Here is a 27,855-nt window from a genome sequence, read left to right on the forward strand (position 1 = left end):
TAAAGGTTGCCTTAAATTATTGGAAGATATGATAAATACAAAGGTCTTGGCATACAGGAAGTGCTCAGTAAATGTTAGTAAGCTCACTAGAGTTAAACTATGTGGAAGAAAAGCATTTAATAAAGTAATATTGTGAACATGCCGAAGTTTGCTTTGAATATTCTCAACATTTGGATACTAAGTAAATTGCTAGCTTTTCAAAAGGTAGATTTTGTTTTAATTTAGGTAGTTTTAACATACGTTTAATTCTGACAGTCTGAACAACTACTTTTTACTCCTACCAATTTCGAGCTACATTACCTGATTTGATAATATGATATTTTATTATAATGCTCATATGCCATAAGACTGTTGTTTCAGGGACCATGGTGGAACTATGAATTTCTGCCGTTTCCGAAGTAGAGGCGGAAAATGAGTAGGCATTAGTCCAGTCAGATGGCTTGGCAGGGAGGCCCTGAAAGCCTCTTTTATGCTCTTGTGAACTATATAAATGTGCCTTTGACCTTCTCAGGCAGGGGAAATTGCACATTTAAGGCAGAAAAAGTTTCACTTCCAGGAAGAGTATAAAAACATGCTTGCCAGCAGCTACATGAGGAACACTGACAGGGAACCCCCAGGTACTTTGGGAAGATTCCTTAGCTCTATCAAGCCACTGAGCTGGAAAATATAAGGTTAAGATAATCCCAGCCCTGTGGGACATCGCGCTATGCATTACTCTGGTTTAGCCCAAGTAAACCTTGGCCTACACACTTGAGGAATTAGCCTATACCTTTAGGGAGGGGTTCTGTGAATGAAACCCACTGGAGGAATCTCAGGACCACCTTGTCCTTTGAGGTAAGAAAGGATTCCTTTAATCAACAATAATTCACAATATACAGAAAATCACACTCTTAATTTAGTCCAAAGTCATTTGATAAAAAAAAAGGAAGTCAGCTGTTAGCAATTTACATAATTTTAAATGGAAAATATTCTGTTCTGAGAAGTAAAGGACACTAGTCTTTCCCTTTTTTTCCTTTATCACTAAATTGCACAAAGACAATTTAAAGACATAAGCGTAATTTTAAATTTTGTGATATTAAAAAGCACATCTCTATTAAAATTTACATTGTGTTATTAAAAACCAAAAAAACTATACTATCCAGAAAGAGCCCCCGTCCCTTTCAGGCGTGCCTAATGGATATCCAGCAAATAGCTTTGCAACAGAAAGACTGGTTCCAGATATGTTAATTGCAAGAACATTCCTGATACGAAGACATAAAGGAGTCTGCTCAAAAATGATCCACAATAAAGTGTTAATATGCTCCCTTTTTGAAGTTATTTATTCACAAAGCAGTTATTGCCAGGATAAATAATCCTATACAGTAATTGGCTACTTTAAACCAGAAAGATCCAAAAGACTTTCCTTAGAGGGAAACAGAGAAGTCCAATCCCAACATTTCCATAGCTGAAACCAAGACAGACCCAAAAAGGTTTAAGAGACTGGACAAAAGGCCTTCAGCTGGTTTGTGGCCATGCTGGACAACACCCCGCAGCTCCACACTGCTGCCCCTGCAGGATTTGATGTTATGAGCCCCTACTGGACCTTCCAATCAGTCGTGGAATCACAGAATGCTGCAGGCAGTCAGGGGTCACTCAATTCAGCCCCTTCGACCACACGGCAAGCTACAGGCAGAGCTAGGCCAGAACCCAGGGCTCCCACTATGGGTCAGTGCACTGCCCCTACTGCACACTGCTCTTCTGGACTACCATCAATCAGTTTGATCTGACAGCAGGGGGCTCCAGACCAGGTTACCTTAGATCCCTACCCTTCCTCTGGTCTTCCATTGTAAATAGCAACATTCAGCTGGAAAAGGATCATAAAAAAGGGCCTAACTTCACTCTCGGGGTTGTCAGAGAATGCTTCTTGGCTCTAGAACACTTTCCCCTTTCTAGTCTGAAGACAGAGAAAGACAACTTCTAGTTGCAGAAGTAAAAGCACACAAAATACTTCTCTGTGTTTCTAAATACTTTTATAAATACCTTGAATAAAAAGTTAATGTTCGTTTACATGGGGGGAGGGGGTAGTGAGTATATGGAAACTCTGTACTTTCTATCCAATTTTGCTGTGAACCTAAAACTGTTCTAAAAAGTAAAGTTTATTAATTTTTTAAAAAGCTAATATCAACTTACTTCATTCTAACCATATGAAAATTATATACTCACTAGCAAACGACAGGCCAATGCCAGTTGAGAATTTATAAACAGTCATTCTCCCTTAAATGCTCACTCCCACCAGAAACACCTAGTAACAATTAAATTTATGTCTTCCATTAAAACTAAGCCCATGCCCTACAACAACAATGTCTGTACAGTATACATGCTCCACTGATCACTAATCTTCAATAAGTGCCTCTGCTCCTATGGCAGTCATTTGAAGTAATATACAATATCTGGCTCAAATTAAACCAATCAAAAAAAAAAAATCAAAGGACATATTCTCCAAGTATTCCCATTGATAGACAAAGGGTTTAATCCTTTGTGGTTAATTCCAGCATACTGACCCTTAGAGCTCAGTGTTATACACCCACAGAGGCCACCAATTACAAGGTGAATGGTGACAGGTGTATGCCCTGCAAACATCTGTAACAGCCGTGGTTCTCGATGCTGCCAATAAGTATTTTGAAATCTTAACTTTTTTTATAGTTAAGAAAATCAGGTTTTGTCACCTTTCAAGTTAAAATGGAAAATCACTGTAGATGCCTTATTTAAATGGGAGAATAATCAGCCACAAAAGTATGTTTTTCTACACTGGCTTTTCTTAAGCAGAAATTATAGACACGTATGTTTTTGCCTGCAAGGCATGTGTGTATCTCCCATTTTCTGGTAAAAGCACTTTGAGTTTTGAGAAAATACTCCACCTTCTCAAGGTCCATGTGCCCTGAGTGGGAATGAACTAATTCTACTCAAGCTTCAGAGATAGAAATATAACCCAGGCTTGGCCCATCAGCTTATTCCATCTTCCGGAATGAGAAATGGGTGTGAAACCTGGATTGGGGCACAGCACACAAAATATGTAACAGGTGTGTTAAGCTACATTATTGCTAGTGTCTGAAGTGAGAGGAGAAAAGAAAGTAGAATGCTTTGCAGTGTTGTTGTAATAAGAGAAAAAAAAACCAAAAGTAGTGGACCACACATAAAGCCCCTGAAAAGAAATGAAAGAGAGCACTGATTTATTTTACTTTATTCCAAATCCTAATTTCAATAAATTTATTCAAAAATTTTGGCACATCATGACATTCAGTAAGTCAAGATGTTTAAATTTTCAATCTGTACTCCTGTAGCACCAATTTTCTTTCAATTTATATTTCCTATAAAGAGAAGTTTCAAGTTTCAACAAAAACACTGAAAACCTGGATAATGTTAATGTGACTTCTAAAACCAATTCTAAGGGAATTTCCAATGCCTTGTTTGTTATGTATGCTATTATACTTTAGTGGATAGTAGCACACAATTCATTCTCCATGCCTGAAATTATATTTTTTTTCTTACATTTCGGAGGAGGAAGAAAAAACATGGAATAGTTGGGAATACAGTGCTTTGCTTTAGTGAGAGTTACCATACAAATTTCTGGAAAAATAACCAATTTTTAAAGAACTAAAGTAAAATAAAATGACATGAAAGTTATTCTGAATATCATTTTTTAATTGAGGCAAAACTGGTATATAATATTATATAAACTTCAGGTGTATAAAATTATAAATCAATACTTGTACACACTACAAAGTGGTCACCACAGTAAGTCTAGTTACCATCCATCCCCATACAGTTGATCCCCTCTACCCATTTCACTGTACCCCCAAGCACTTGTCCCTCTGGTATCCACCAATCTATTCTCTGTGTCTATGATTTTGTTTTTGTTTTGCTTATTGTTTATTTTATTTTTTAGATTCCACATAGAAATGAAATCATACAGTATTTGTCTGACTTATTTCACTTAGGATAATACCCTATAGGTATCCATGTTGCAATGAATGGCAAATTCAATTAATGAGTTTCACGTTATTTTCTTATGGTTGCATAGTATTTCAGTGTCTGTGTGTGTGTGTGTGTGTGTGTGTGTGTGTGTGTGTGTGATCTTCTTTATCCTTTCATCCACTGGTAGACGCAAGTTGTTTCCACACCTTGGCTATTGTAAACAATGCTGCAATGAACGCAGGGGTGCATGTATCTCTTTGAACTAGTGTTTTTGTATCCAGATAAATATCCAGAAGTAGAATAACTGGATCATATGGTAGTACTGTTCTTAATTTTTTGAGGAATCTCTATACACTGTTTTCCATAGTGGTTGCACCAATTTATATTCCTACCAACAGCATATAAGGTTCCCTTTTCTCCATATTCTCTACAACACTTATTATTTCTTTTTGGTAACAGCCTGAATATAAATTTTAAAGGGAATCTTTTTTGCACCCTAAGTTACTTTTATAGATAGGAATAGTCACAAAGAACCAAAGAGTTGGGTATCATACAATATATTGGAAATTATTTTCTTCATAAATCTCTCATATAAGTTTACTTGACCCAGGCCTTTCATAAAAGTTGACAATAATATATGTGATGTGTTCACATATGAACGAACACATACAACCTCAACTCCAAAGTGTTGAAGTCTATCGTTACTCTGATTCCAGAGAGTCCTTGCTATAATTTAAAAGCAACAACACACGCACTTGTCTCTTACTTTGGAGGTAAGATGGATACAAAGAAAGAAATATCATTTAAATGTAAAATCAGACCTAGAATATATTTCCAAACATTAGCTATAATAAGGAGGCTTATACAGTGTTCTGTAAATGTCAATTCCTGCTTCGACAACACAGTTACTTCAGTTACTCTACTTGGGGTGAACAGTAACAGGAAGAATAGTAATATATCTCAGATTCTGATTCTGGAATGTGATTCATTGTCTTCAATGAATCTAGTCAGCGTCGAGAGTTTCATATAATGAATTTTTGGAAATCCTCCAGATATAGTCTAAGATACACACTTGAATAGTAGCCTATTTATTTATAATAAAATCTGCAACACAGTTCAACACTGTAGCTAACAAGGCAGTCTTAATTAACTAATTAGCTTCCCTTTATCCCATACTCCACTCCCATTCCCCTCCCTCCCTCCATTTTATTGACTCTCGTCCTTCCAGTTATATTGAGATATAATTGAGATATAGCACTGTATAAGTTTAAGGTGTACAGCATAATGGTTTGCCTTACATACATCCTGAAATGATTATCACAATGAGTTTAAGGAACATCATCTCATACAGATATAAAATTAAAGAAATAAGAAAAAAAAATTTTTCCTTGTGATGAGAACTCTTAGCATTTATTCTCTTAACAACTTTCATATATAACATAGAGCAGCATTAATTATATTTAGCATGTTGTACACTATATCCCTAAGTGATTCAATATTTCTATACATTTCAACAGTGATTCATTATTTCTATACATTTCAAAACGATCACCATGCTAAGTCAAAGTACTATATGTCCCCATACAAGGATATTATATATATATAGTTACTATTATATATATAGTTACTAACTATATTCCGCATTCTGTACATTTCATACCCTTGACATTTATTTTGCAACTGCAAGTTTGTACCTCTTCATCTCCCTCACCTATTTCATTCCTTTTCCCAACCCCCTCTCCTCTGGCAATCACATCCTTGTTCTCTGTACCTCTGTACCTATAACTCTGTTTCTGTTTTGTTATGTTCATTCATTTTGTTTTATAGATTCCACATATAAGTGAAATCACACAGTATTTGTCTTTCTCTGTCTGACATATTTTACTTAGCATAATACCCTCTAGGTCCATCCATGTTACTGCAAATGTCAAGATTTCATTCTTTTTTATGGTCAATATTCCATTCAGCCACTCTACGTCTTTAGATGGGAGCATACAGTCCATTTGTGTTTAACGTAATTATTAATAAGTATGTACTTTTTGTCATTTTGTTCATTGCTTCATGGTTGTTTTCGTTGTTCTTCTTTGTTCCTTTCTTCTTCTTTTGCTCTCTTCCCTTGTGATATGGCTAACTTTAGTGTTATGTTTGGATTCTTTTCCCTTTTTTTGTATGTGTATCTAGTATAGATTTTTGGTTTGTGGTTACCAATCAGATTTATATATAGCAATCTATATATACGTGATTACTTTAAGTTGCTGACTTCTTAAGCTCATACACATTTTTACTGCATTTTTACTCTCCCCCCCAATGCTACTGGGTTTGTTTTTTTTTTTTAATGAGTGAGATGGAGGAGTGGTGGGAGGGAGGTCCAAGAGGGAGGGGATATATGTACACATATAGCTGATTCACTTTGTTGTACAGCAGAAACTAACACACCATTGTAAAGCAACTACACTCCAATAAAAATAAACTGTTTTTTACATATTTCACATTTTTTGTTTCTGTTTGCCTTAACTAATTATTGTAGATATAGATGATTTTACGCCTTTTGTCATTTAACCCTCTTACTAGCTTTGTATGTGGTTGATTTACGACCTTTACCATATATTTGCCTTTACCAATGAGCTTTTTTCCCTTTTGTAATTTTCATGTTTCTAGTTGTGGCCTTTTCTTTTTCGGTAAGAGAAGTCCCTTTAACAGTCTTGTAAAGCTGGTTTGGTGGTGCTGAACACTGTTGGCTTTTGCTTGTCTGTAAAACTTTTGATCTCTCCATCAAATCTAAGTAAAATCCTTGCCAGATATTCTTGGTTGTAGGTTTTTCCCTTTCATTACTTTAAATACATTGTTTCGCTCCCTTATGGCCTGCAGAGCTTCTGCTGAAAAGTCAGCTGACGCTCTTATGGGAGTTCCCGCCTATGCAACTTGTTGCTTTTCCCTTGCAGCTTTTAATATTCACTCTTTATCTTTAATTTTTGCCATTTTAATTATGTGTCTTGGCATAGTCCTCTTTGGGTTGATCCTGTGTGGGGCTCTGTGCTTCCTGGACCTGGATGTCTGTCTCCTTTTCCAGGTTAGGGAGGTTTTCAACTATTACGTCTACAAATATGGCTCCCTGCCCCTTTCTCTTTCTCTTCTCCTTCAGGGGCCCCTGTCACGTGAATGTTAGTAGGCCCATCATCCCAGTGGTCTCTTTCAAACTGTCCTCGTTTCTTTTCACTCTTTTTCCGTTCAGCTTCAGTGATTTCCACTCAGATCAGCGAGTTTTCCAGCTCGCTGATCAGTTTCTCTGTATCATTTAGTCTACTGTTGATTCCTTCAAGTTTATTTTTCATTTCAGTTATTGTATTCTTCGTCTCTGTTTGGTTGCTCTTTATATATATTCTCTTTGTTAAAAACGTCTAACTTCTCACTCTGTGCATCCATTCTTCTCCCTAGTTCTTCCATCATCTTTATGATCACCACCCTGAACTCTTTCTTGAGCAGACTGCCTATCTCTACTTCAGTTAGTCCTTCTGGGGCTTTAGCTTTGTTCCTTTGTTTTGAACATATTCCTCTGTTGTCTCATTTTGGCCTAATACGCTGCTTTTATTTCTATGTATTTGGTTAAGCTGCTTTATGGTTCCTGACCTTGGAGAAGTGGCCTTTTGTAGGAGACATCCTATGTGTCCCAGAAGCACACTCCCCTCTGGTCACCAGAGCTATATGTCTTAGGGGTGGCCCCTATGTGGGCTGCGTGGGTCCTTCTCTTGTGGCTGGCTGACTACCGTGGGCAGTATGGTAGGTGGGGCTGGCCCCCAGTTTGGTTGGCTGCCAGGCTCTGCCTTATTTGGAGGATGCCAGCCCCTGGTGGGCAGGGCCAGGTCGCAGGGTGGGTGGCTGTGGCATCAGGAGCCCCAGATCTAGTGTTGGCTGGCTGGTGGGCAGGGCTGCTTCCTGACACTGTTGGCTGTAGGGTCCAGGGTATCCCAAAGCTGGTGTCAGCCCACTGGTGACAGGCTAGATCCCAGGATGGCTGGCTGAGGGGTCCAGGGTATCTCAGAGCTGGTATCCTCTTGCTCGTGTACAGGGCCAGGGCTGGGGAGTGGGTCCAGGGCTGGTGCTGGCCTGCTGGTGGGTGGGCTGGGTCTTGACAAGGCAGGCTGGGGGGCTGTGGTAGTCCTGGGGCTGGTGCCCATCCACTGGTGGGTGAAGCTGGGTCCTGGAGCTAGTGCTGGCCCACTGGTTGGCAGAGGTAGGTCTGAGGGTCTCGGGCTGCAAGGCCCTGGGGGTCCCGGAACTGGCGTTGGCCCACTGGTAGATGGGGCTGAGGCCCAGGGGGTCCTGGGGTTAGTGCCTCCCCAGTGGTGGACAGGGTTTGGTCCTGGGGCAGCTGTGGGCTCAGGGGATCTTACGGCAGCTGTGCTGCTGGTAGGCGGGGCTATGTGTGTCCCATCCCATCATCTCCCCCCACCCCCCTGCCAGTTCCCTGGCTGGAGGGGGTCCCAGTGCTGGAGCCACTGACAGGCTGGTGGGAGGGGCTAGTCCCAGTACTAATAAGCCAGAGGGAGAATTCCAAAATGGTGCTTCCCAGCTCCAGTTTCCTTGTAGTAAAACAAGCTCCCAAAAATGGCTTCTGCCAGTGTCTATGTCCCCAGGGTAAGTCCCAGTTGCCTCCTGCCTCTCTGGGGTGCCCTCCATGATCAGAAAGTGGGTCCGACTCAGACTCCTTTCAAATTACCACGTCTGCCCTAGGTCTTGGAGTGTGTGAGATTTTGTGCTCGCCCTTTAGGAACCGAGTCTCTATTTCCCACAGCTGTCGGTCTGCAGAAAGTAAGCCCCACTTGGCCTCCAAAGCCAGTGTTCTGGGAGCTCGTCTTCCAGAGGTAGGATCCCCTGGTTGGGGATCCTGATGTGAGGCTTGGACCCCTGGCTCCTTGGGGAGAAGCTCTGCAATTGTAATTGTAATCCTCCCATTTGCAGGCGCCCCCCTCCCCCGGGGGTATGGGTCTTGACTATATCACATCTCAGCCCATCCTACCTGTCTCATTGTGGTTCCTTCTTTGTATCTCTCGTTGTTGAAGATCTTTTCTGCTTGTCTTCCAGTCTTTCTCATCAACAGTTGCTCTGTAGATAACTGTAATTTTAGTGTGCCCACGGGAGGAGGTAAGCTCATAGTCTTCCTACTCCGTCATCTTGGCCACTCCTCCAAAGCAATAATTTTAATGCGCTTACTGAGTATTCTGAATATGTGCTAATTTTACACAGAACTGAGAATGGTACATCAGATAAACAGAGGTAGAGGAGAGGACAGATGCTGTTAAGAGGAAAATCTCTTTTGAATTTCGAATATGAGAACTCAAACAATACTTTTCTTCTATTTATTTCCTGAGCTATGATTTCTCCCCCCCTCAAAGCAAAACATAGTTGAAGATTCAACTCTGACCACCTCACCCTCACCACCACCTTAAACTTGGGTCACCCAACGCTTGGTAAAGAGGATGGTGGGAATTGGGGCAGGAAGAGAGAAGGAGTTGCTAAGGCTAATGTAAACCTGACAATACCCAACATACCATATGAAATGTCTTTCAGAGACTACAAAGCAGGGGCTTCCCTGGTGGCGCAGTGGTTAAGAAGCCGCCTGCCAATGCAGGGGACATGGGTTCGAGTCCTGGTCCAGGAAGATCCTACGTGCTGCGGAGCAACTAAGCCCGTGCACCACAACTACTGAGCCTGCGCTCTAGAGCCCGCAAGCCACAACTACTGAGCCCACGTGCCACAACTACCGAAGCCCGTGCACCTAGAGCCTGTGCTCCGCAACAAGAGAAGCCACCGCAATGAGAAGCCCGCGCACAGCAACAAAGAGTAGCCCTCGCTCACCGCAACTAGAGAAAGCCCACGCGCATCAACAAAGACCCAATGCAGCCAAAAGTAAATAATAAAATAAATAAATTCATTTTAAAAAAAAGAGACTACAAAGCAGCTGCAAGCCATCTAAATTTCAATGTATAAGGTTCCAAAAAAACAACATAGTTTCTGTCCCATGAACACTCAACTATACAGCAGAGTCTCAACAAACACACAGAACTGTTTGCTTATGTTGTGACATAAAGATTTAAAATTAGAAGAAGAAATGTACTATAGAAATGGTCTGAAGCAAAATTAAAGCTGAGGAGACTTCCCTGGTGGTCCAGTGGTTAAGACTTCATGCTTCCAGTGCAGGGGGTCTGGGTTCGATCCCTGGTCATGGAACTAAGATCCCATATACCACAACTAAGCCCGCGTGCCACAACTACTGAGCCTGCCCTCTCTAGAGCCCATGTGCCGCAACTAGAGAGCCCACACGCCACAATTAGAGAGTCCACTCACCTCAACTAGAGAAGCCCACGTGATGCAAAAAAGACCCAGCAGAGCAAAAATAAATAAATAAAATTAAAAAAAATTAAAGCTGAGGTTTGGTGTCCTCAAACTTTCTTCACAAATCTTCTCCCCTCCCCCAAAGATTCCTCACGCCACCACAGGTACCAGCAGGTTTCACTCCATCATCCTCCACATCAAAACCTGCTTTTACATCAATGATTGAGAATGTTTACCAAGTAGTAAAATATGCATGGTAACAAGCATTATGTCCAAGTAAAAAACCTCTAACTGTGGAGTAATAAGAGTAGGTAATGATGAAAGCACATCCACAAATTTATAAGTAACCATCATCATCTTCTCTTTATCTGCTTTTTATTTATTTATTTATTTATTTATTTATTATTATTTATTTTGGGCTGCATTGGGTCTTTGTTGTTGCACACGGGCTTTCTCTAGTTGCGGCGAGCGGGGGCTACTCTTCGTTGCGGTGCGCGGGCTTCTCACTGCAGTGGCTTCCCTTGTTGCGGAGCACGGGCTCTACGTGCGCGGGCTTCAGTAGTTGTGGCTCGTGAGCTCTAGAGCGCAGGCTTAGTAGTTGTGGCTCACGGGCTTAGTTGCTCCGCGACATGTGGGATCTTCCCGGACCAGGGCTCAAACCCGTGTCCCCTGCATTGGCAGGCGGCTTCTTAACCACTGCACCACGAGGGAAGTCCCTATCTGCTTTTATATCACTGAAATGTAACACTTAGTCTAAACTGAGTAGCATCAATGGGATGAATAAAAAAAGTCTGAAAGTAGCAAACAGGGGATCCCTACCTTAACTAAAAAGCATGTAAAATGACTTATTGCAATATGAGTCAGCAGTGTAAAGTACTCAAAAGGAAATCGAATTTAGTAGAACTACACTGTCCAGCAAGAGGGAATGAGAGCCCACTCTACCTGGTGATGTCTGTCTTATCAAGTGAGGACAGAAAGAACTAAAGTGCCTCTAGACCAGATCATTGAGAGATTATGGACAGGAACTAAGCAACCCTGTTAGGGGCAAAATGGTTGAAGGCAATGAAAATATTACTCTGGAAAAGATGTGCTTTTTTCATATCCTTTTGGGGTCTTATAAAGAAGAGGCATCAAGGACATAATTTTATATAGTTGTTTCAGAGTTTAAAACGGGAATCAATTAACAGATGTTTCTAGGAGGCAATTTGAGGTATTCAGTATGCAGGAACACTCTCTAACCATCAGCACCGCAATGAAGAGTGGCCCCCGCTTGCCGCAACTAGAGAAAGCCCTAGCACAGAAACGAAGACCCAACACAGCCAAAAATAAATAAATAAATAAAAGATTACTATTTAAAAAAAAAAAAAAACTAACCTTACTCTCAACTTCTCCCCCCCCAAAAAAAAAAAGTCTACACAGATCTTTTCATAAAATCAAAAGATTTAATATTAATACAATTCAATCACCTACTAAGCTTATGTTCATATTGTTACACTGAATTCAAACTGGTTTAATATAAGAAATTAAAAATAAATATGAAGTACTATTATTTTCATAAAACTGCTCTTTGAAATCCAAAACTTTTTAGACATTCTAACCTATAAAAAAATTATTTCAGTAATTGATATAATAAGGTTTTTTTATTTTATATATTAAGAAGACATAGCCACCAATAGGACAGTTATACTCATCAACTTCACAAATATGAAAAAAATTTTCAGAGTAAAAATTACCAGATGGGTAAATCATTCAACCACATGCCTTCTCAATGTGTATTTTTTAAATCATTATTTTATGAACATCCCAAAAGACTAGGCTACTAATTGTAAGAGAGCAAAGGATTTGTCAGACACTCACATTTGGCTAGGGATTTTATTTTTTAATTTGTATCTTACAGACTTAGGTCCACATTTTTATTTCATTATCTTATGAAATTTGCCTTTTGGCATATTTTTAGCTGAACTTGCAGGGTGGAGAATACACCCTGGCACTGAAGATCATGAGGTTAATATTTTGGTAGGATTAACATACCTTATAATTGACTTCCTAAGGGATTGTGCCATTGTTCCCCTGCCAGAGGACATTCCCTTTCAGTTAAAATTCCACTGTACAGATAACTTACTTTGATATCCGCCCTGTGAGTTCTTTTTGCAATTGTACATTTTTATTGTGTGAACCCTTCTCTGAAGGTTATCCCAAACACCTGACATAAAAGCAAAAAACAAACTCCCACAACCTTAACTTTAGAAATCATATTTCCTTAATAAAAATGAACTTTAAATTACAAGTAGATACACGTAGACACTTCCAAAAACTGAAAAGCACTAACAAACAAGTAGAAACAAGCATTTCTCAGATGCCACAGAAGATTCCCACTAGCCAGCTCTTGACTTCCAATGCTTATGGAAGACAACTAGATTAAGTATTCTGAAAACCATTTTCAATTCACTTTGGAATACTCTGTCTTCCCATAAATGAATTTTCTTAAAGTGATAAAATATATGCAAAAATAATTTTAAAAGTTTTCAAATATATAAAATTGTAAATAACTACTATAGCTTTTTCTTGTAGCTGAAAGTAAAATCAATTTTACATTTCTTAAATACAGGTCAGAAAGATAGCAACTGGAGAGAAGTTAAGGAGTCTTTGGTAGCTAAGGAAAACTGATCTGATTGAAATGTCACCAGGTTGCTATGGATAATCTGCAAATAGCAAGAAGAATGCATGCACTGGTAATATTTATATGCAAGAGACCTCCTACTAAAAAAGACAACGTCTTTAAAAACAAACCAGAACCCCCAAACTTGTCTTAAATTATCAGCTTTTCCTTTTTCTTTTTTTAAGCTAATTCTAAGCAAAAAGAATGGTTCCAGCCCAAACATGCAAGAATAAAACTTACACTACATACCAAACACAATGCTTAATTCAAATCTAGATACCCTAAACCAGAAGACTTATTTGAAATTTTGATCTTTTTCCTAACACTTAACCTTCTCCCACCGTACAGATATTCTATGGTAATTTTCTTCTTCTTCCTTTTAACCTAAATATCTTCACTATTTTCATGCAAGTAGTTTATTATCATGGCTGCCTGCCCGGGGCACTTTACGAGGTAGATGTGATTAGGCAACAGTCAGATGTGCTGAGTGAAATGGGGAAAGAGCCCAAAATGAGCCCAAGGGCTTGGAGGCCTGGGCAGAGGGACAAGGTGATATTGCCCTACCGTGGTGGAAACGCAGGGCGTCCTGGTGTTTAGGGCAGAGGAGATCGCAGAACAGTTTGCTCTAGTCGGCAGAGACCCAGTTGTGACCTCTTTGTTACATGGAGTGAACCAGAAAAAAGTGGAGGAGACAGCGGGATTTGTGAGTCATCCCAACACGCACAGGCTAAACCTACGGTTGAGAAGCGTCATCCAGGGTCCTCACCTCCGAAGAATGGGGAGGACAGGGGCCCCAGGACTGAAATCTCAGGGAACCTTCACAGCCTGCCTTTCGACATTTCCCTCATCATTTTGAGAACAGTCAGGAAAGAAGCATGAGGGCTCATTACCCATGACTGACACTGTTGAGTATTTTGAAAAGTTGGTGTGACCTGTTGTCCAGGGGGCCTTCTGATCCTGAAGTCCCCTTTCCCTACAGCACCCTACAGCACCCTACAGCCTGCCGGTAGCATAAATTGCTCTTCCACGACTTTTCCTTACGTTTACAATCCCTAAGCATTGCAAAAAAGATCTCTACATGCCAAAGCATGTTTCACTTACAGAATTACCAGACCATATCCTATTTTCTGTTAGAACTGGTTTAAAAGTGAAAAGATAAACTAGCTGCTTTAGTGGGTAACAGAAATGACAAACTCATCAGGATGGGGCAAACCCTATCTGAAAATCTAGAATCACTTTCCCCACTCCTTACCCCAGAAATTTAAGTGGTTCAATTCAAATTAATGGAGGCAATGTCAGCAACCAAAATAACCCCAAGTTTGGTTTTTTTCTTCGGGAGTAAGTTGAGGGTGGGGAGAGAACATATTCAAATATAAAGAGTAGCTGTATTTACTCTGAGACATTTGTTTAACTAATCAGAACTTGAAGGGGCCTCAAAAAGTTTCCACAATGCAGCTTCCTTTTGAGTCAATCACTCTCAACCCAGACAACAGAACACAATCACAGGAGACATTTTTTAAAATGCAGAGGCCCAGGCACTTCCTATCCTGAAACCACTAAAATGAGAATAAAACCACTTAAATGACAATAATCAGTGAGGATGCCTGTGGTGGCTTTTAAAACAACAAATCATTCCATACAGTGCCTCAACATCATGTGCATGATTAGTACTAACTTAGGGACTACTACCTTGCATGATTTTTTGTATTTTTATTTTGGTATTTATTTATATTTGGGGGGATTTATATATTCATAGACCCTGGATAGTTTTCAAATGAACAGGTTTAGAAGTTGTTTGTTTTTTACTTTGTTTCATTTTGGTTTTGGTTTGTTTCCCCCTCATTAGCAATTAATTAGCATTACAGCTTCCTTTATGAAGAGGAGGTGCTAAGGGACAAAGCTACTGAATAACTGGGGAGCTTAGCTACTCACATCACCCAAAACACACAGCCTCAGCTCTGCAAGCTCAGCACAAAGAGACCCACATCTTATCAGGAGAAAAAAATGCTTAACTACCCTAGAAATTGCAGGCTTCCCCAAGTTCAGATCAAACATTTAAAAAGGAAACATTTCACAATTATAAATAAATCAAAACACTTCTTTCAAGTTGGAGAGATCAAGGAAGTAAAAATGCTGTTTTTGAGGAACATGGTAGTTTCCTATCTAGAATTTTTCTAGACAAAAAGATTCTACCTTCAGGTACTGATACCTGTTATAAGAGTTTCTAATTTCAAAATTTTTTAAGTTCTCATTTTACTTTAATACTGGAAAATAAACCCTGAAGCTCAGGTTTCAGTGCATAACAATACATCCGGATCAAAGAAATGCTAATATCAAATATAAAGACTCTAAAAATCGGTGATTGCCAATTATTTGATGCCACATCTACTTTTGTTTTTGGTTCAATTTTCAAAATGTCTCCTAATGTTCTGTGAATTTTATTAATTATGTCACAGCATTCACTGACATAACTGAAAGTTCGTTAAACTAAATGGAAATAATCTCAATGAACCCTAAAATAAGACGTTTCCTCATAAAAATAGTACATATAGGAGAGAAAGATGAGAAAAAATTATTTAATCTATCTCAACCTCTTTGTTTACTGAGGGGCTTTCAAGTGACTAATTTATGAAGAAATTCTATGTTTTATTTTCATTCCAATATAAGAAAAAGGAGGAAGCAGACACCTATTAAATACACTTGCACACGCACACAATTTTCATTTATAACCAGCAAGTATTTAATTCAATATCTTTACTAAAAAATAAGGAGCCCTTTAAATCTTTCTGTACTGTTTAAAATTGTTGCAGTGAGCATTTTTATCTTTTAATATAATTTTTTAAAATATGGAGCCCTCCAGTGGCCAAATATTTATGTTACCATTGAAAGAAAACCATTAAATAAGAGAGTTCTCGTCATGCTTTCTTTTTCACAACAAACAGAAATAACCATTGTACATTCTGTTATTTATCATTTTCTAAATGATTTAGTAAATGTCTTCCTCAAAAAAAGCCATACTTATATCATCAACGGTAAGATATAGTGTACGTAGAAAAGAAAAAAATATTTTGAACCTGTTTAACCTTAGAGAAAGTAGAACTTAAATACTATTCAATCACATACAAAAATGCATGCATCAGATTTAAAATACACTATTCTTCCTCCATGATCACGTGCTAGGTGGTAATAAAATTAAGTGAGTTCACTGTGAGTCAAAATTCTTGCTTATAGCATTTATCAATATTCTTGCCCCAAACTCTAATCACCCTAGCTTCTAAACAAATTAACAATTACAAGAACAGTTTGAAGACTTTCCTCATCAGAATTCTCTCTTCCATAAAGACGCATAAAGCTTTGTCTGCATTTGGGAAACATCTAGAAACTGATTTCTATTGATCGAGACCGGCAATGAAAAACACACTAATCAAACAGGTATTGCATGGGGCACCTACCAGCTTCCAGAAGCTTCACTGGGATAATCTCATTTAATAGTTAAAATAACCCTATAAAGTCTCGGCCAGTCTCCGAGATGGCCCCCCCCCCCGCCTCCTAGAAGTCCCCGTCCACACTGAACAGGGAACACCTGTGTAACCAACAGGGTACTGCAGATATCAAAGAGAATTCTGAGGCTGGGTCACACAGAAGACGCTGTGACTTCTGCCTTAATGGCTTTTCAACTCCTTGCTCTGGGGGATGCAAAATCATGAGGACACTCTGTAAGTCCTAAGAAAAGGTCCATGTGACTGGGAAGCTCATGAACCCTCCTGCCAACCAGGCACAATCTAGCCAGGCCTGTGAGCGAACCATCTTCAAGTAATCCACCACCCCAGGCAAGGCGTCACAGGAACCCTGCCCAGAGTCACCCAGCTAAGCCACTCCTAAATTCCCGACCCACAGAAGCTGTGAGATAATAAATGTTTTAAGTTTCATGTCAATCTGTTACACTTCAATAGGTAACTAATACAGACTGATGCTTCTACTGTCTCGTTTTACAGAAGAGCCTGGGAGTGTTTAAAACTTTAAATATATCTAGGAAGAGGGATATTTTTCTTTCTGTAGAGCTTTTCTACCTCTGTGTTATTATTTGGCCATTTTCCCCAAAACATTTAACTTGTAATAGTCTGGATTTTCAAATCACCCATATAGAACATTTCTTCTAGCTTTGCTTGTTAAATAGATTAGCATCCCTAAACTTAAAAAAATGTTTTTAAATTCTTCACAGAAAATAAAAGTATTGATTATATAATATGTAGCCTATTTTACTAATGATTATGTCTCAGCTTGTATTCCGAATATGTAATACGGCTTATGTATAAGTAAAAATCCCCTTTTCTTATAATTTGCCTCTGTAGCTCAAGAACTAAGGCTGCTAACACAGCACATACAATTTGACTTAATTTATCTAAATGCACAGTTGTAAATGGTGGATAAAAAGCACTTATTATATGCCAGAAGCTATTCTAAATGCTATTAAATATTAACCATTTAATCCTCACATCAGCCTAGGAGGTAGGTACTATTATCCCCATTTTACAGACATATACAGGTAAGGAAAGGTTAAGGAACTTTCTCAAAAACACACATAATCAACGGCAGAGCCACGACTGAACCCCGGCAGCAGTCTGGCTTCTGATCCTACGCTCTTAACCATGAGCCTATACTGGTTCTCCTAATCTATATTTATTTCACTAAGTACTATGGGTAGGAGAAAGACCATGTGCTTTGGAATTAGAGTTATTAAGCCCCTTATATCTGTATGATTTAACCATTCTAAATCCGTTTTTCTCATGTGCATAATGGGGATAAATGGGTTGCATTTTTATTTTTATGAATATTAAATAAAAACATGAATAAAAAACACCCTGTATAATGCTGACCCATAATCAATATTTATTCGTGTTTTATCTTTTCCCCAAAGGCAGATTTTTTATTAATGCCAATGAAGCTTAAGCTTCAGAGTCCTTCACTTTCGCAGCCCAACCCAAGAACAATGTGCCTAATTTCATATTCATAACTTGTCTTCCTTTTCTTAAAGAGGGCCTCCAAATTGTATGACCCTCAGACACCAACAAAACCTGGACCTACCTCTGCTCTTTCCATTAATTATTTCAACACTAAAGCAAGCCCAATGGGTTCCAGTCTGGGTAAGAGGGAGTAAATATACTCCACCGTGTCTGTCCCACTAAATGTAGCTATAAAATCTGGACAGAATATATGCCACAGCTATTTAAGCAGCAGGAAAATAATGGAAGAACAACAAACTCTGAAGTACCATCTTCTCCATTCTCTCATGTGCTGGACTTCTAGCATTTATATGGTAGCAGAGAGAGGCAGCAAAAACAAGAACCAACAGGAACAAAAAATCTGAGTAAGGGGAACCTTAATCTCTGATTGGAGGACCATTGGTTCCAAGAGGGTGGGGCAAACCCACCTCTTTATCCTCCCACCACTTACTCCCAGACACGGGTACAATCATGGGACGTGCACAGCAGACCATGGTAACTAAAGCCCCAGCTTTCCAACCAGGGAATCAAAATGAAAAGTGGGGAACTTCCCTGGCAGTCCAGTGGTTAAGACTTCACCTTCCAATGCCATGGGTGCGGGTTCAATCCCTGGTCAGGGAGCTAAGACCCCCACATGCCTCAGGGCCAAAAAACCAAAACATAAAACAGAAGCAATATTGTAGCAAATTCAATAAAGACTTAAAAAAAAAAATGGAAGTGGGAGATGGTAAAGAGGAGTTCTTTATTAACTCTTGGTCTCATCCCAAGCTACACATGCATGGATCTGATCCTAAGCAGTACACAGGGATATTGAGAACTGAACTACTGGATAGAGCACAGCTCAATTCTCAGATTGGCCACTGGGTGGCAAATAAGGAGACAAATCCAAATAACACTGAAAAGGCTTTAAAAACAGAACTGACCTAGAAAACAATTCACAGATATCCAGCTTGAACTTGAATCCTGAACTTAACTGAATCAATTTCCTACTAAAACTAAAATATCACAATTTTCCATAGACTTTATAAAAAACCTGGAGTCTCATACAATCAAAATGTCCAGGATAAAACCCAAAGTTAGTCAGCATATGAAGAAATAAGAAAAATCTCAACTTGCATAGGAAAAGATAATCAACAGACCCCAATTCTGAAACAATGCAGATGTCAAAATTATTTGACAAAGATTTTTAAAATGCTCCAACAAGTGAAGGCAAACACTCTTGAAGATGACAAAAAAAAAAGAAAGGACTTAAAGGTGGTACAGTGCTCTGGAAAAGTTTGGATATTCCTCATATAAATATGTGCTTACGATATAAACGTGCAATCCTACTTACTCCTAGGTATTAACCCAGGAGAAATCAATGCATATGTTCACACAAAAATCTCTACATGAATGCTTATAGTGGCTTTATTCATGATTGCCATAAACTGGAAACAACCTGATGGGTAAATAGATAAACTCTAATACATATATAATGGAATACCACTCAGCAGAAAAAAGAATGGGCTATTGATGCAACAACTTGGGTGAACCTCAGGTACTACAGTAAGTGAAAAAAGCCAGTCTCAAAAGATTCAATTTATATCACAATTTATATATTCAATTTATTTCTGCTGAATACCACTCAGCAGAAAAAAAGAATGGGCTATTGATGCAACAACTTGGGTGAACCTCAGGTACTATAGTAAGTGAAAAAAGCCAGTCTCAAAAGATTCAATTTATATCACATGCTCCAAAAGACAAAACTATTGTAATGAAGAAAAAGCAGTGTTGGCAGGAGTTGGGGTTGGGAGAAGGGTATGACTACAAATAACATAAGAAAAGTTGGAGGGGGAGGAGTGGAACTTTATAAATGTGAACATTGAACTGTACATAAGATCTATTCATGTTTTAAATAAATAGTTATACACACCAAAAGCCAATTTTATTGCCAGTTAATCTAAAAAGTTTAATAAACAAAAAGTTTTAAGCCCAAAGTTTAAAAAAAATAATAAATTGCTGGAGTATTTATGAATAAAAGCATTTGTAAGAGATGAGTAGTATCAATTTACTGATTGAAAGGACATTTGGCCCATTGCACTAAAACCCAGTGGAATCAACTCAACAGCATCAGAACTGAAAATGACTTAGAAGGTGTAATCTTACCCAATATGCTTCCTGTTCTATTGTATACACAAAACCAAGACCAAAATAGCACATGGAACGAAAATCAAAAACACTGTGTCACTGTCAGTTACCAGGCATCAACTCAGGCCTTCAAACTGAAGGATATCCAAATTACCTGAGGTAAGAATCTCTCTGTCTTTGGAAGACCCATTCCAATATTAATAATTCCACCTGGAAATTCCAAGCTATGTTCTCCAAAATACCATCTTTGCAGTGTTTTCATCTTTTCTACCACATTAAGAAACAGGTGAGGAAATTTTACTTCCAGACAGGTGGTACAAACATACTTATCCCTAATGCTCTCACTAAATACAACTAAAAACACTAGACACTACATATCAAACAATCATAAGAGGACTCTGAAAGGAGGAAAAAACGGCAAGCTAGCTAGGGATTTCACAACCCAAGGAGCAACACAGTTTTGAGATCCCTGGCTCTTCTTTTCACCCTGTATGTCCTAGACTTGGAACTGAAGAAGCCAGCAACCCAGAAATGCCAATGAGGCGCAGACCAAAAAGTCCCAACAAAGGCCAGCTCTCTCCAGCCAAAGGACCAGGAAAGCCTAGCAAGACAGAAAATTTTTAGACAATAACTGTACTACCTGAGACAAACATGACACAAAAAACTATGGTCCCCAACACCCACAATGGAGTAGTGTCATAGAAGGACAAGTAGGGAGGTGGGATTTTCATCCTATCAGACAGTAACAAGTCCAAGTCCTCCCTCTCCCCCTCCATATAGAGAGTCAATGGAGATCATGTGCAGACATAAACTTTCACCTCCCACCTAGCAGTAATAATGTTTCCCTCTCTTTCCCCACTTGGGTGGTATCAGAAGAGGCCTAGTGAAGACACATCAGGATTTTGACCACTGTCCAGCAGTAAAGAGGCCACCACTGACCCTGACCCCTGGTGTCAGTGGAGGCCATGCGTAAAGCAGTAATGAGACACTCCTGACCCTTCCAGCTGCAGTGGTATCCTCAGAGGCCTAGTGACGAATGGGACCTCCCCACCTCTGCCCAGAAATACCAAGGAGTCCCTCTCTACCTTGGATGTCAACGGAGGCCAAGTGGGGAAAACTAGATTTCTCTTCCAACCTGGCAGTAATAAGATGGTGCCATTCCTCCCCCCTGCTACAGCAGTGTCAGAGGAAGTCACCTAAAACAGGAGGCTTATGTAAGATCCAAAGATTCACAAGATAATGCCCAAAATATCCAGGTTTCAATTGAAAGTCACTTCACATACCAAAAGCAAGACTGTCTCAACTTGAATGAAAAAAAAAAAAACCAAAACCAATTAACAGATGATAAATTAAAGATGAGATGTTAAAATTATCTGACAAATATTCTGAAGCAGCCATTATTAAAAAAATGTTTCAGTGAGCAGCTGCAAACATACCTGAAACAAATGAAAACATAAAATGTCTCAGCAAATAAAAAGAAGATATAAAAAAGAACCAAATGGAAATTTTGGAACTGAGAATCACAATAACCAAAATTTAAAACTTAAAGAATGGGCACAAAGGCAGAGTGGAGGGGACAGAGGAAAGGATCAGTGAATTAGAAAAGAAAACAATAGATATTATGCAAGTGGAAAAAAAGAAAGAAAATTTTCTAAAAATTCTAAACAGAGCCTCAGGGATCTATGAAACAATAACAAAAGTTTAAAATCCATGTTATTGTAATCCAGGAAGGAAGGACAAAAAAGGGCAAGGCTTAGAAAGTGCTCAAACAAATAATGGTTGAAAACTTTCCAAATCTGGCAAGCAACATATACCAAGACACATCATAATCAAACTAGAAACCATGGAGATGAGAAGGCAGTGGCAATTTTTCAAGTGCTTAAAGAACAGAACTGTCAACCGAGAATCCTATACCCAGTGAAAATACCCCTCAGGAAGTATTAAGACATTATCGGATGCAGGAAAACTCAAGAGAATTCTCACCAACAGACCTAACCAAAAAGAGCAGCTAAAGAAATTTAATAAACAAAAAGGAAAAAACAAAAGAAGGAACCTCAGAATATAAGGAAGAAAAAGGAACATAAGCAAAAATATGGGTAAATACAATATGCTTTCCTTCTTCTCTTGACTTTTCTAAATTATTTTTGATGGTTTTAACAAATTATAACAGTGTCTAATACAGTTTTAAATGTATGTAAAGTATTTAAGACACTGTATTATAAATGCAGGAAGTAAAGGGACATAAAGAAAGTGGAAGTAAATGTACTAACTAAAAAGCCAGATTGGCAGGGGGTTAAAAAACATGATCTAACTATATGCTACAAAAAACTCACTTCAAATATAGTGACATAGGTAGGTCAAAGTAAAAGAATGTAAATGGCATATCCTGTAAACATTAATCAAAATAAAGCAAGAATGCTATATTAATCAGAAAAGTAGACTTCAAAGAAAATCACCAGACACAGGGAGAGGGACATTAAGGGCCTCATGATAAAAGGGCCATACCACCAAGAAGATAGAGCAATCCTATAATATGTATGTACTAATAACAGATCTATAAAATATGTAAAATAAAAACCTATCGAACTGATATGAGAGTGTGAGATGTCAACAAACCTCTCTCAGGAATTGACTGAATGACTACAGAGAAAATCAGAAAGAATATACAAGATCTCAACAACATCATCTACAGGATCTAATCAACATTTATAGAACACTTGACCCAACAACAGCAGAATACACATTCTTGTTCAAGTGCCCAAGGAATACATACCAAGAAAGACTATACGCTAGGCTATAAAACAAGTTCATCAACAAATTTAAAGAAATTAAAATCTTAGGAGTGTGTTCTCTGATCACAATAGAATCAAATTAGAAGTCATTAACAGAAAGATAACAGGAAAACTCCTTAACGCTTGAAAACTAACAATATACTTATACATAATCCATGAATCAAAAGTCTCAAGGGAAATTTTTTAAAAACACATTGAACTGAAGGAAAATGAAAATACAGCCTAACAAAATTTGTGGAAACTAGCAAAAGCTGTGCTGAGAGGGGAGTCTGTAGCACTCAATGCTTTCTTTTGGAAAAGAAAATCTTCCAAATCAGTCATTTAAACTCCCACCTCAAGAACCTTGAGAAAGATCCAAATAAACCCAAACAAGTAGAAATTAAGGAAATAATAAAGAGAAGAAATCAATGAAATTAAAAATAGAAAAATGATTTTGGTATTACCTTGATACCAAAACCAGACAAAGATAGTACCAAAAAGGAAAACTATACAACAATATCCCTCATTAGCACCGATGCAAGAATCCTTAACGAAATATTAGCAAATAGGATTCAACAATATATAAAAAGAATTATATAGCATAACCAGAGATTTATTTCAGGAATGCAAGGATAGTTCAATATTCAAAAATCAATTAACACAATCCACCACATTAACTGGTAAAAAGAGAAATATCATATGATCATATCAATTGATTCAGAAAAAGTACTCAACAAAATTAAACATCCATTCATGATAAAAATTTTCAGTAAGAGGAATTGAGGAAAATTTCTTCAATTTGATGAAGAGTATCTAAAAATAACATATAGCTAACATTATAACACTAAAATATTGAATGCCTTTTTCCTAAGATCAGGAACAACGCAAAAATATCCACTCTCATTACTCTTATTATATAGTGCTGGTAGTTCTGCCAGCACAGTTAATCAAGGAAAGGAATAAAAGGCATATAATCCTGAAAAGAAGAAATAAAACCATCCCTATTTGCAGATGACATGATTGTCTATATGGAAAATTCCAAGGAATCTATGAAAACAATTTCTAAAATGAGTATGTGACTCATAAGGTCATAAGTTAAACATACAAAAATCAACTATATTTTTATTTATGAGCAATGAACATATGGCCATCAAAATTAACGTTTTTATGTACTAGAAGTAAACATGTAGACACCAAAATTAAAAATACAATAAATACCATTGGACTTCCCTGGCGGTCCAGTGGTTAAGACTCTGCACTTCTAATGCAGGGGGCACGGGTTCTATCCCTGGCCGGGGAACTAAGATCCCACATGCCACACGGCGCGGCCAAAAAACTAAATAAAAATAAAAATGTAATACCATTTACAGTAGTTTTTTAAATGAAGGAATTAATTGTAAATCTAATAAAAACATGTCCAACACATGGATGCTGAAAAGTACAAAATGCTGATGAAAAAAAATCAAAGGTCTAAATAAATGAAGAGATACACTGTGTTCAAGAAATGGAAGACTAAACATAATAAAAATGTAAATTCTCCCCAAACTGATATACAGATTTAACACAATTCCTTTAAAAAAAAAATTTCAAGCAGGATTTTTGAAGATGCAGTAGAGACAGACAAGAAAGCAAGATTTTTGAAGATGCAGTAGAGACAGACAAGATTAGTCTAGACTTTATATAGAAAGGCAAGCAACTAGAATAGCTAAAACAATTTTGAAAAAGAAGAATGAAATCAGTCTATCTGATTTCAAGACCTAATATATAGCTACAGTAATAATTAAGAATGCATGATATTGCTGGAGGAGCAGACACAATAGATCAATGAAACAGAATAGAGAACCAGAAATAGACCCATATAAATATGCCTATCTTATTTTTGACCAAGGCACAAAAGCAACTCAATAGAGGAAGGTTAGCTTTTCAAACCAATGGTGCTGGAGCAACTGGACATCCATAGGTCCATCCAAAGGACCTCAACCTAAGAAACACATCTTATACAAACATTAACTCACAATGAATCATGAACTTAAATGTCAAACACAAAACTATAAAGAGGAAAAAAAAAAAAGTCTTCAGAATGTAGAGCTAGGTAAAGAGTTCTTGGACTTGGACTTGACACCAAAAACACAATCCATAAAAGGAAAAAGTGATAAACTGAACTCCAGCAAAATTCAAAACTTTTGCACTGCCAAAAACCCTATAAAGAAGACGAAAAGGTAAGATATAGATTGGGAAAAAATACATGCCAACCACATATCTGACAACTATTATCTAGAATACATAAAGAACTCTCAAAACACAACAGTAAAAAAAACAAACAATCCAATTAGAAAATGAACACAATTCATGAAAAGACATTTTACCACAGAGTATACAGTTGACCCTTAAACAACACAGGGGTTAGGGGTGCCAACCCCCTTTCCCCACCACACAATCAAAAACTGTGTGTGACTTTACTGTCGACCCTCCGTGGTTTCAACCAACCACAGATCGTGTAGTACTGTGTTAACATATTTACTGAAAAATATCCATGTTTCAGTGGACCTGCACAGTTCAAACCTATATTAAGAGTCAACTGTATTGATACACACAACTTGCATGAATCTCCAGAGAATTATGCTGAATGAAAAAAAGTCAATCTCAAAAGACTACGTACCATACAACCTTATCTCTATAACATTCCTAAAGTGACAAAATTACAGAAATGGGAAACAGATTAGCGGTTGCAAGCAATTATAAAGCGGGAGAGGGCAAGAGGGAAGTGGATGTGACAATAAAAAGGGCAACATGAGGGATCCTCGAGGTGATGGAAACGTTCTACATATTGTCTGTATATATACTGATACTCTGGCTGTGATATTTTACCATAGTTTTGCAAAAAGTTATCACTGGGGGGAACATGAATAAAAGGTACATGGGATCTCTCCATATAATTTTTGATAACTGCACATGAATTGACAATTATCTTGAAATTAAAAGTTTAGTTAAAAAATTATAAAGCAATACTGATTCCACAACAACAACAGCAAACAAAAAGCAGGTGAGAAGTGTGTACTTCTTCATGTTCTCATTCCTTGGGGTAAGAGTCTCCTTGCAAGGCCTTGGACTAGGATTACCAAGTCAAATTTACTCTCACTCTACATTTCTCCTTAGCTAACAATCATTCATTCTGGAGGCTTCAATTACCTTATGCCATTCCTCTCTTCAGAAGTCCAGCCAACAGATCTGCTTCTCTTGGGGCTGTCCCTGTTTCGGTAGTTGTCACTATATCATCAATGCATCAGATGTTACTGTTAATGTGTGGTTTCCTCTGTCTCACTCTCACACATCTAGTCAACCATAAAACACCGTTAATTCAAGTTTCTAAATACACGGTAAATCAATCCATTTCTTCTCATCTTCACTGCCACCTCCTGGTCTAAGCTATGACTATAACAATCTCTTGACTGACTTCTTCATCCCCATTTGTGCCTCCCTCAAAAGCATCCCTCCTGTAGCAACCAAACTGATCTTTACAAAACGTAAATACAAACCCCTCACTCTCTAGCCGAAAATCTTTCAATGTTATCCACTGTGCTTGCAGTAATCTCATCAAAGCACACAAGGTACCACATATTCTGGTTTCCACCTCAATGATTCCACCCTTCTCGCTCTTTTCTAAAATCCAGTCATACTATTCTTCTAGTTTCTCCTAGACATCCTGCTCTTTCTCACCTCAGGGCCTCTGCATTCCCTCCCACCACTCCCAGCCCAATCTACCTAATTTTCTACTCATCAGATCTTATCTATCACTTCCTCCAAGACAGGTTTTCCTGAACCCTCAGATGAGGATAGGTCCCTTATTGAATAATGAAAGAGATACCTATATAGTACTGTACAGCTTCAAATAAATCTAATTAAAGTGTTTTAATAAAAAGAATCAAATAATTCTAAGATTCATGCAAAGATAGTATCTAAGGTATAAATAATATGTTTCAATTTACAAGTCATACATATTTGCTTTGGTGATTTATTTAGGTTAATTTAGACCTACTTGATAAAGACACAACATCCATTTTCTTTGGAATTTTCTAAATATGAAATACAATAATAATAATAATAATACAATAATAATAATTCTCCTAGTAAGCAGCTTTGTCATTCATAGTCAAATCTGTGACCGTGATCTCAGATTTCTAGCCTGCAGAACTGTGAGAAATAAATGTTTGTTGTTTACAAGCCACCCAGTCTGTGATACTTTGTCATAGCACCTTGAATTGACTACGACAGAAAATTGGTACTCAAAGTGTGGTGCTGCTATAACAAATACCTAAAAATGTGAAGTGGCTTTGGAACTGAGAGTAATGGGTAGAGGCTGGAAGAGTTTTGAAGTGCATGCTAGAAAAAGCCTACATTACAGTGAACAGACCATTAAAAGCTATTCTAGTGAGGGCTCAAAAGAAGAAGAGCTGCAGAGAAAGCCTCAGTCTTCCTAAAGAACACCTAAGTGGCCTTGACAGAATGTTGGTGGAAAGATGGACAGTGAAGGCCAGTCTGATGAGGTCTCCGATGGAAATGAGGAACATGTTATTGGAAACTGAAGGAAAGGCTATCCTTGTTAAAAAGCAGCAAAGAACGTGCCTATATCTGCGCTCATGTCCTAGTATTTTGTGGAAAATAGAACTTGTGGTTCTATCTTGTGCAAGATAGAAATATCCAACAAAACTGGCTATTTGGCTGAACCTTTTTCTAAGCAAAGTGTTGAAGGTCCCATGTGGCTTCCCTCGAATGTTATAGTAAAACGTGAAGAAGAAAGAGATGACTTAAAGACAGAATTTGTAATCAAAAGGGAAGCAGAAATTTAAAATTTGGGAAACTCTAAGCTTATCCATATTACAAAAAATAAGCAAGCATGTGTGGGAGAGACCACTAAGGGTGTGGCCAAAAGACCTTTCGATGAGAAGATGAGTATATGTATGAACCAGGGATTTAATCAGCCACCCCAGCAAGAAAACTGCAATTTGAA

At 38.1% G+C, this 27,855-nt stretch overlaps 1 protein-coding gene across 8 annotated transcripts in view; it reads right to left on the reverse strand.

The window, feature by feature from the left end:
* Positions 1–27,855, reverse strand: part of BBX (BBX high mobility group box domain containing) — a 282,163-nt gene that overhangs the window by 170,672 nt on the left and 83,636 nt on the right. Inside the window, exon 3 of one of the 8 annotated variants that reach the window (XM_082460372.1) lies at positions 26,037–26,114. The exons of 5 other annotated variants lie outside the window; for them this stretch is intronic. The gene's annotated coding sequence lies outside the window, so the exon portion shown is untranslated. Of the gene's footprint in view, positions 1–26,036; positions 26,115–27,855 lie in introns of those variants that run through there. 2 more of the 8 variants (XM_082460369.1, XM_082460371.1) reach the window with 2 other exon arrangements.

Source organism: Balaenoptera physalus (assembly GCF_965194825.1).
Source record: "Balaenoptera physalus genome assembly, chromosome: 4".
Lineage (NCBI taxonomy): Eukaryota > Metazoa > Chordata > Mammalia > Artiodactyla > Balaenopteridae > Balaenoptera > Balaenoptera physalus.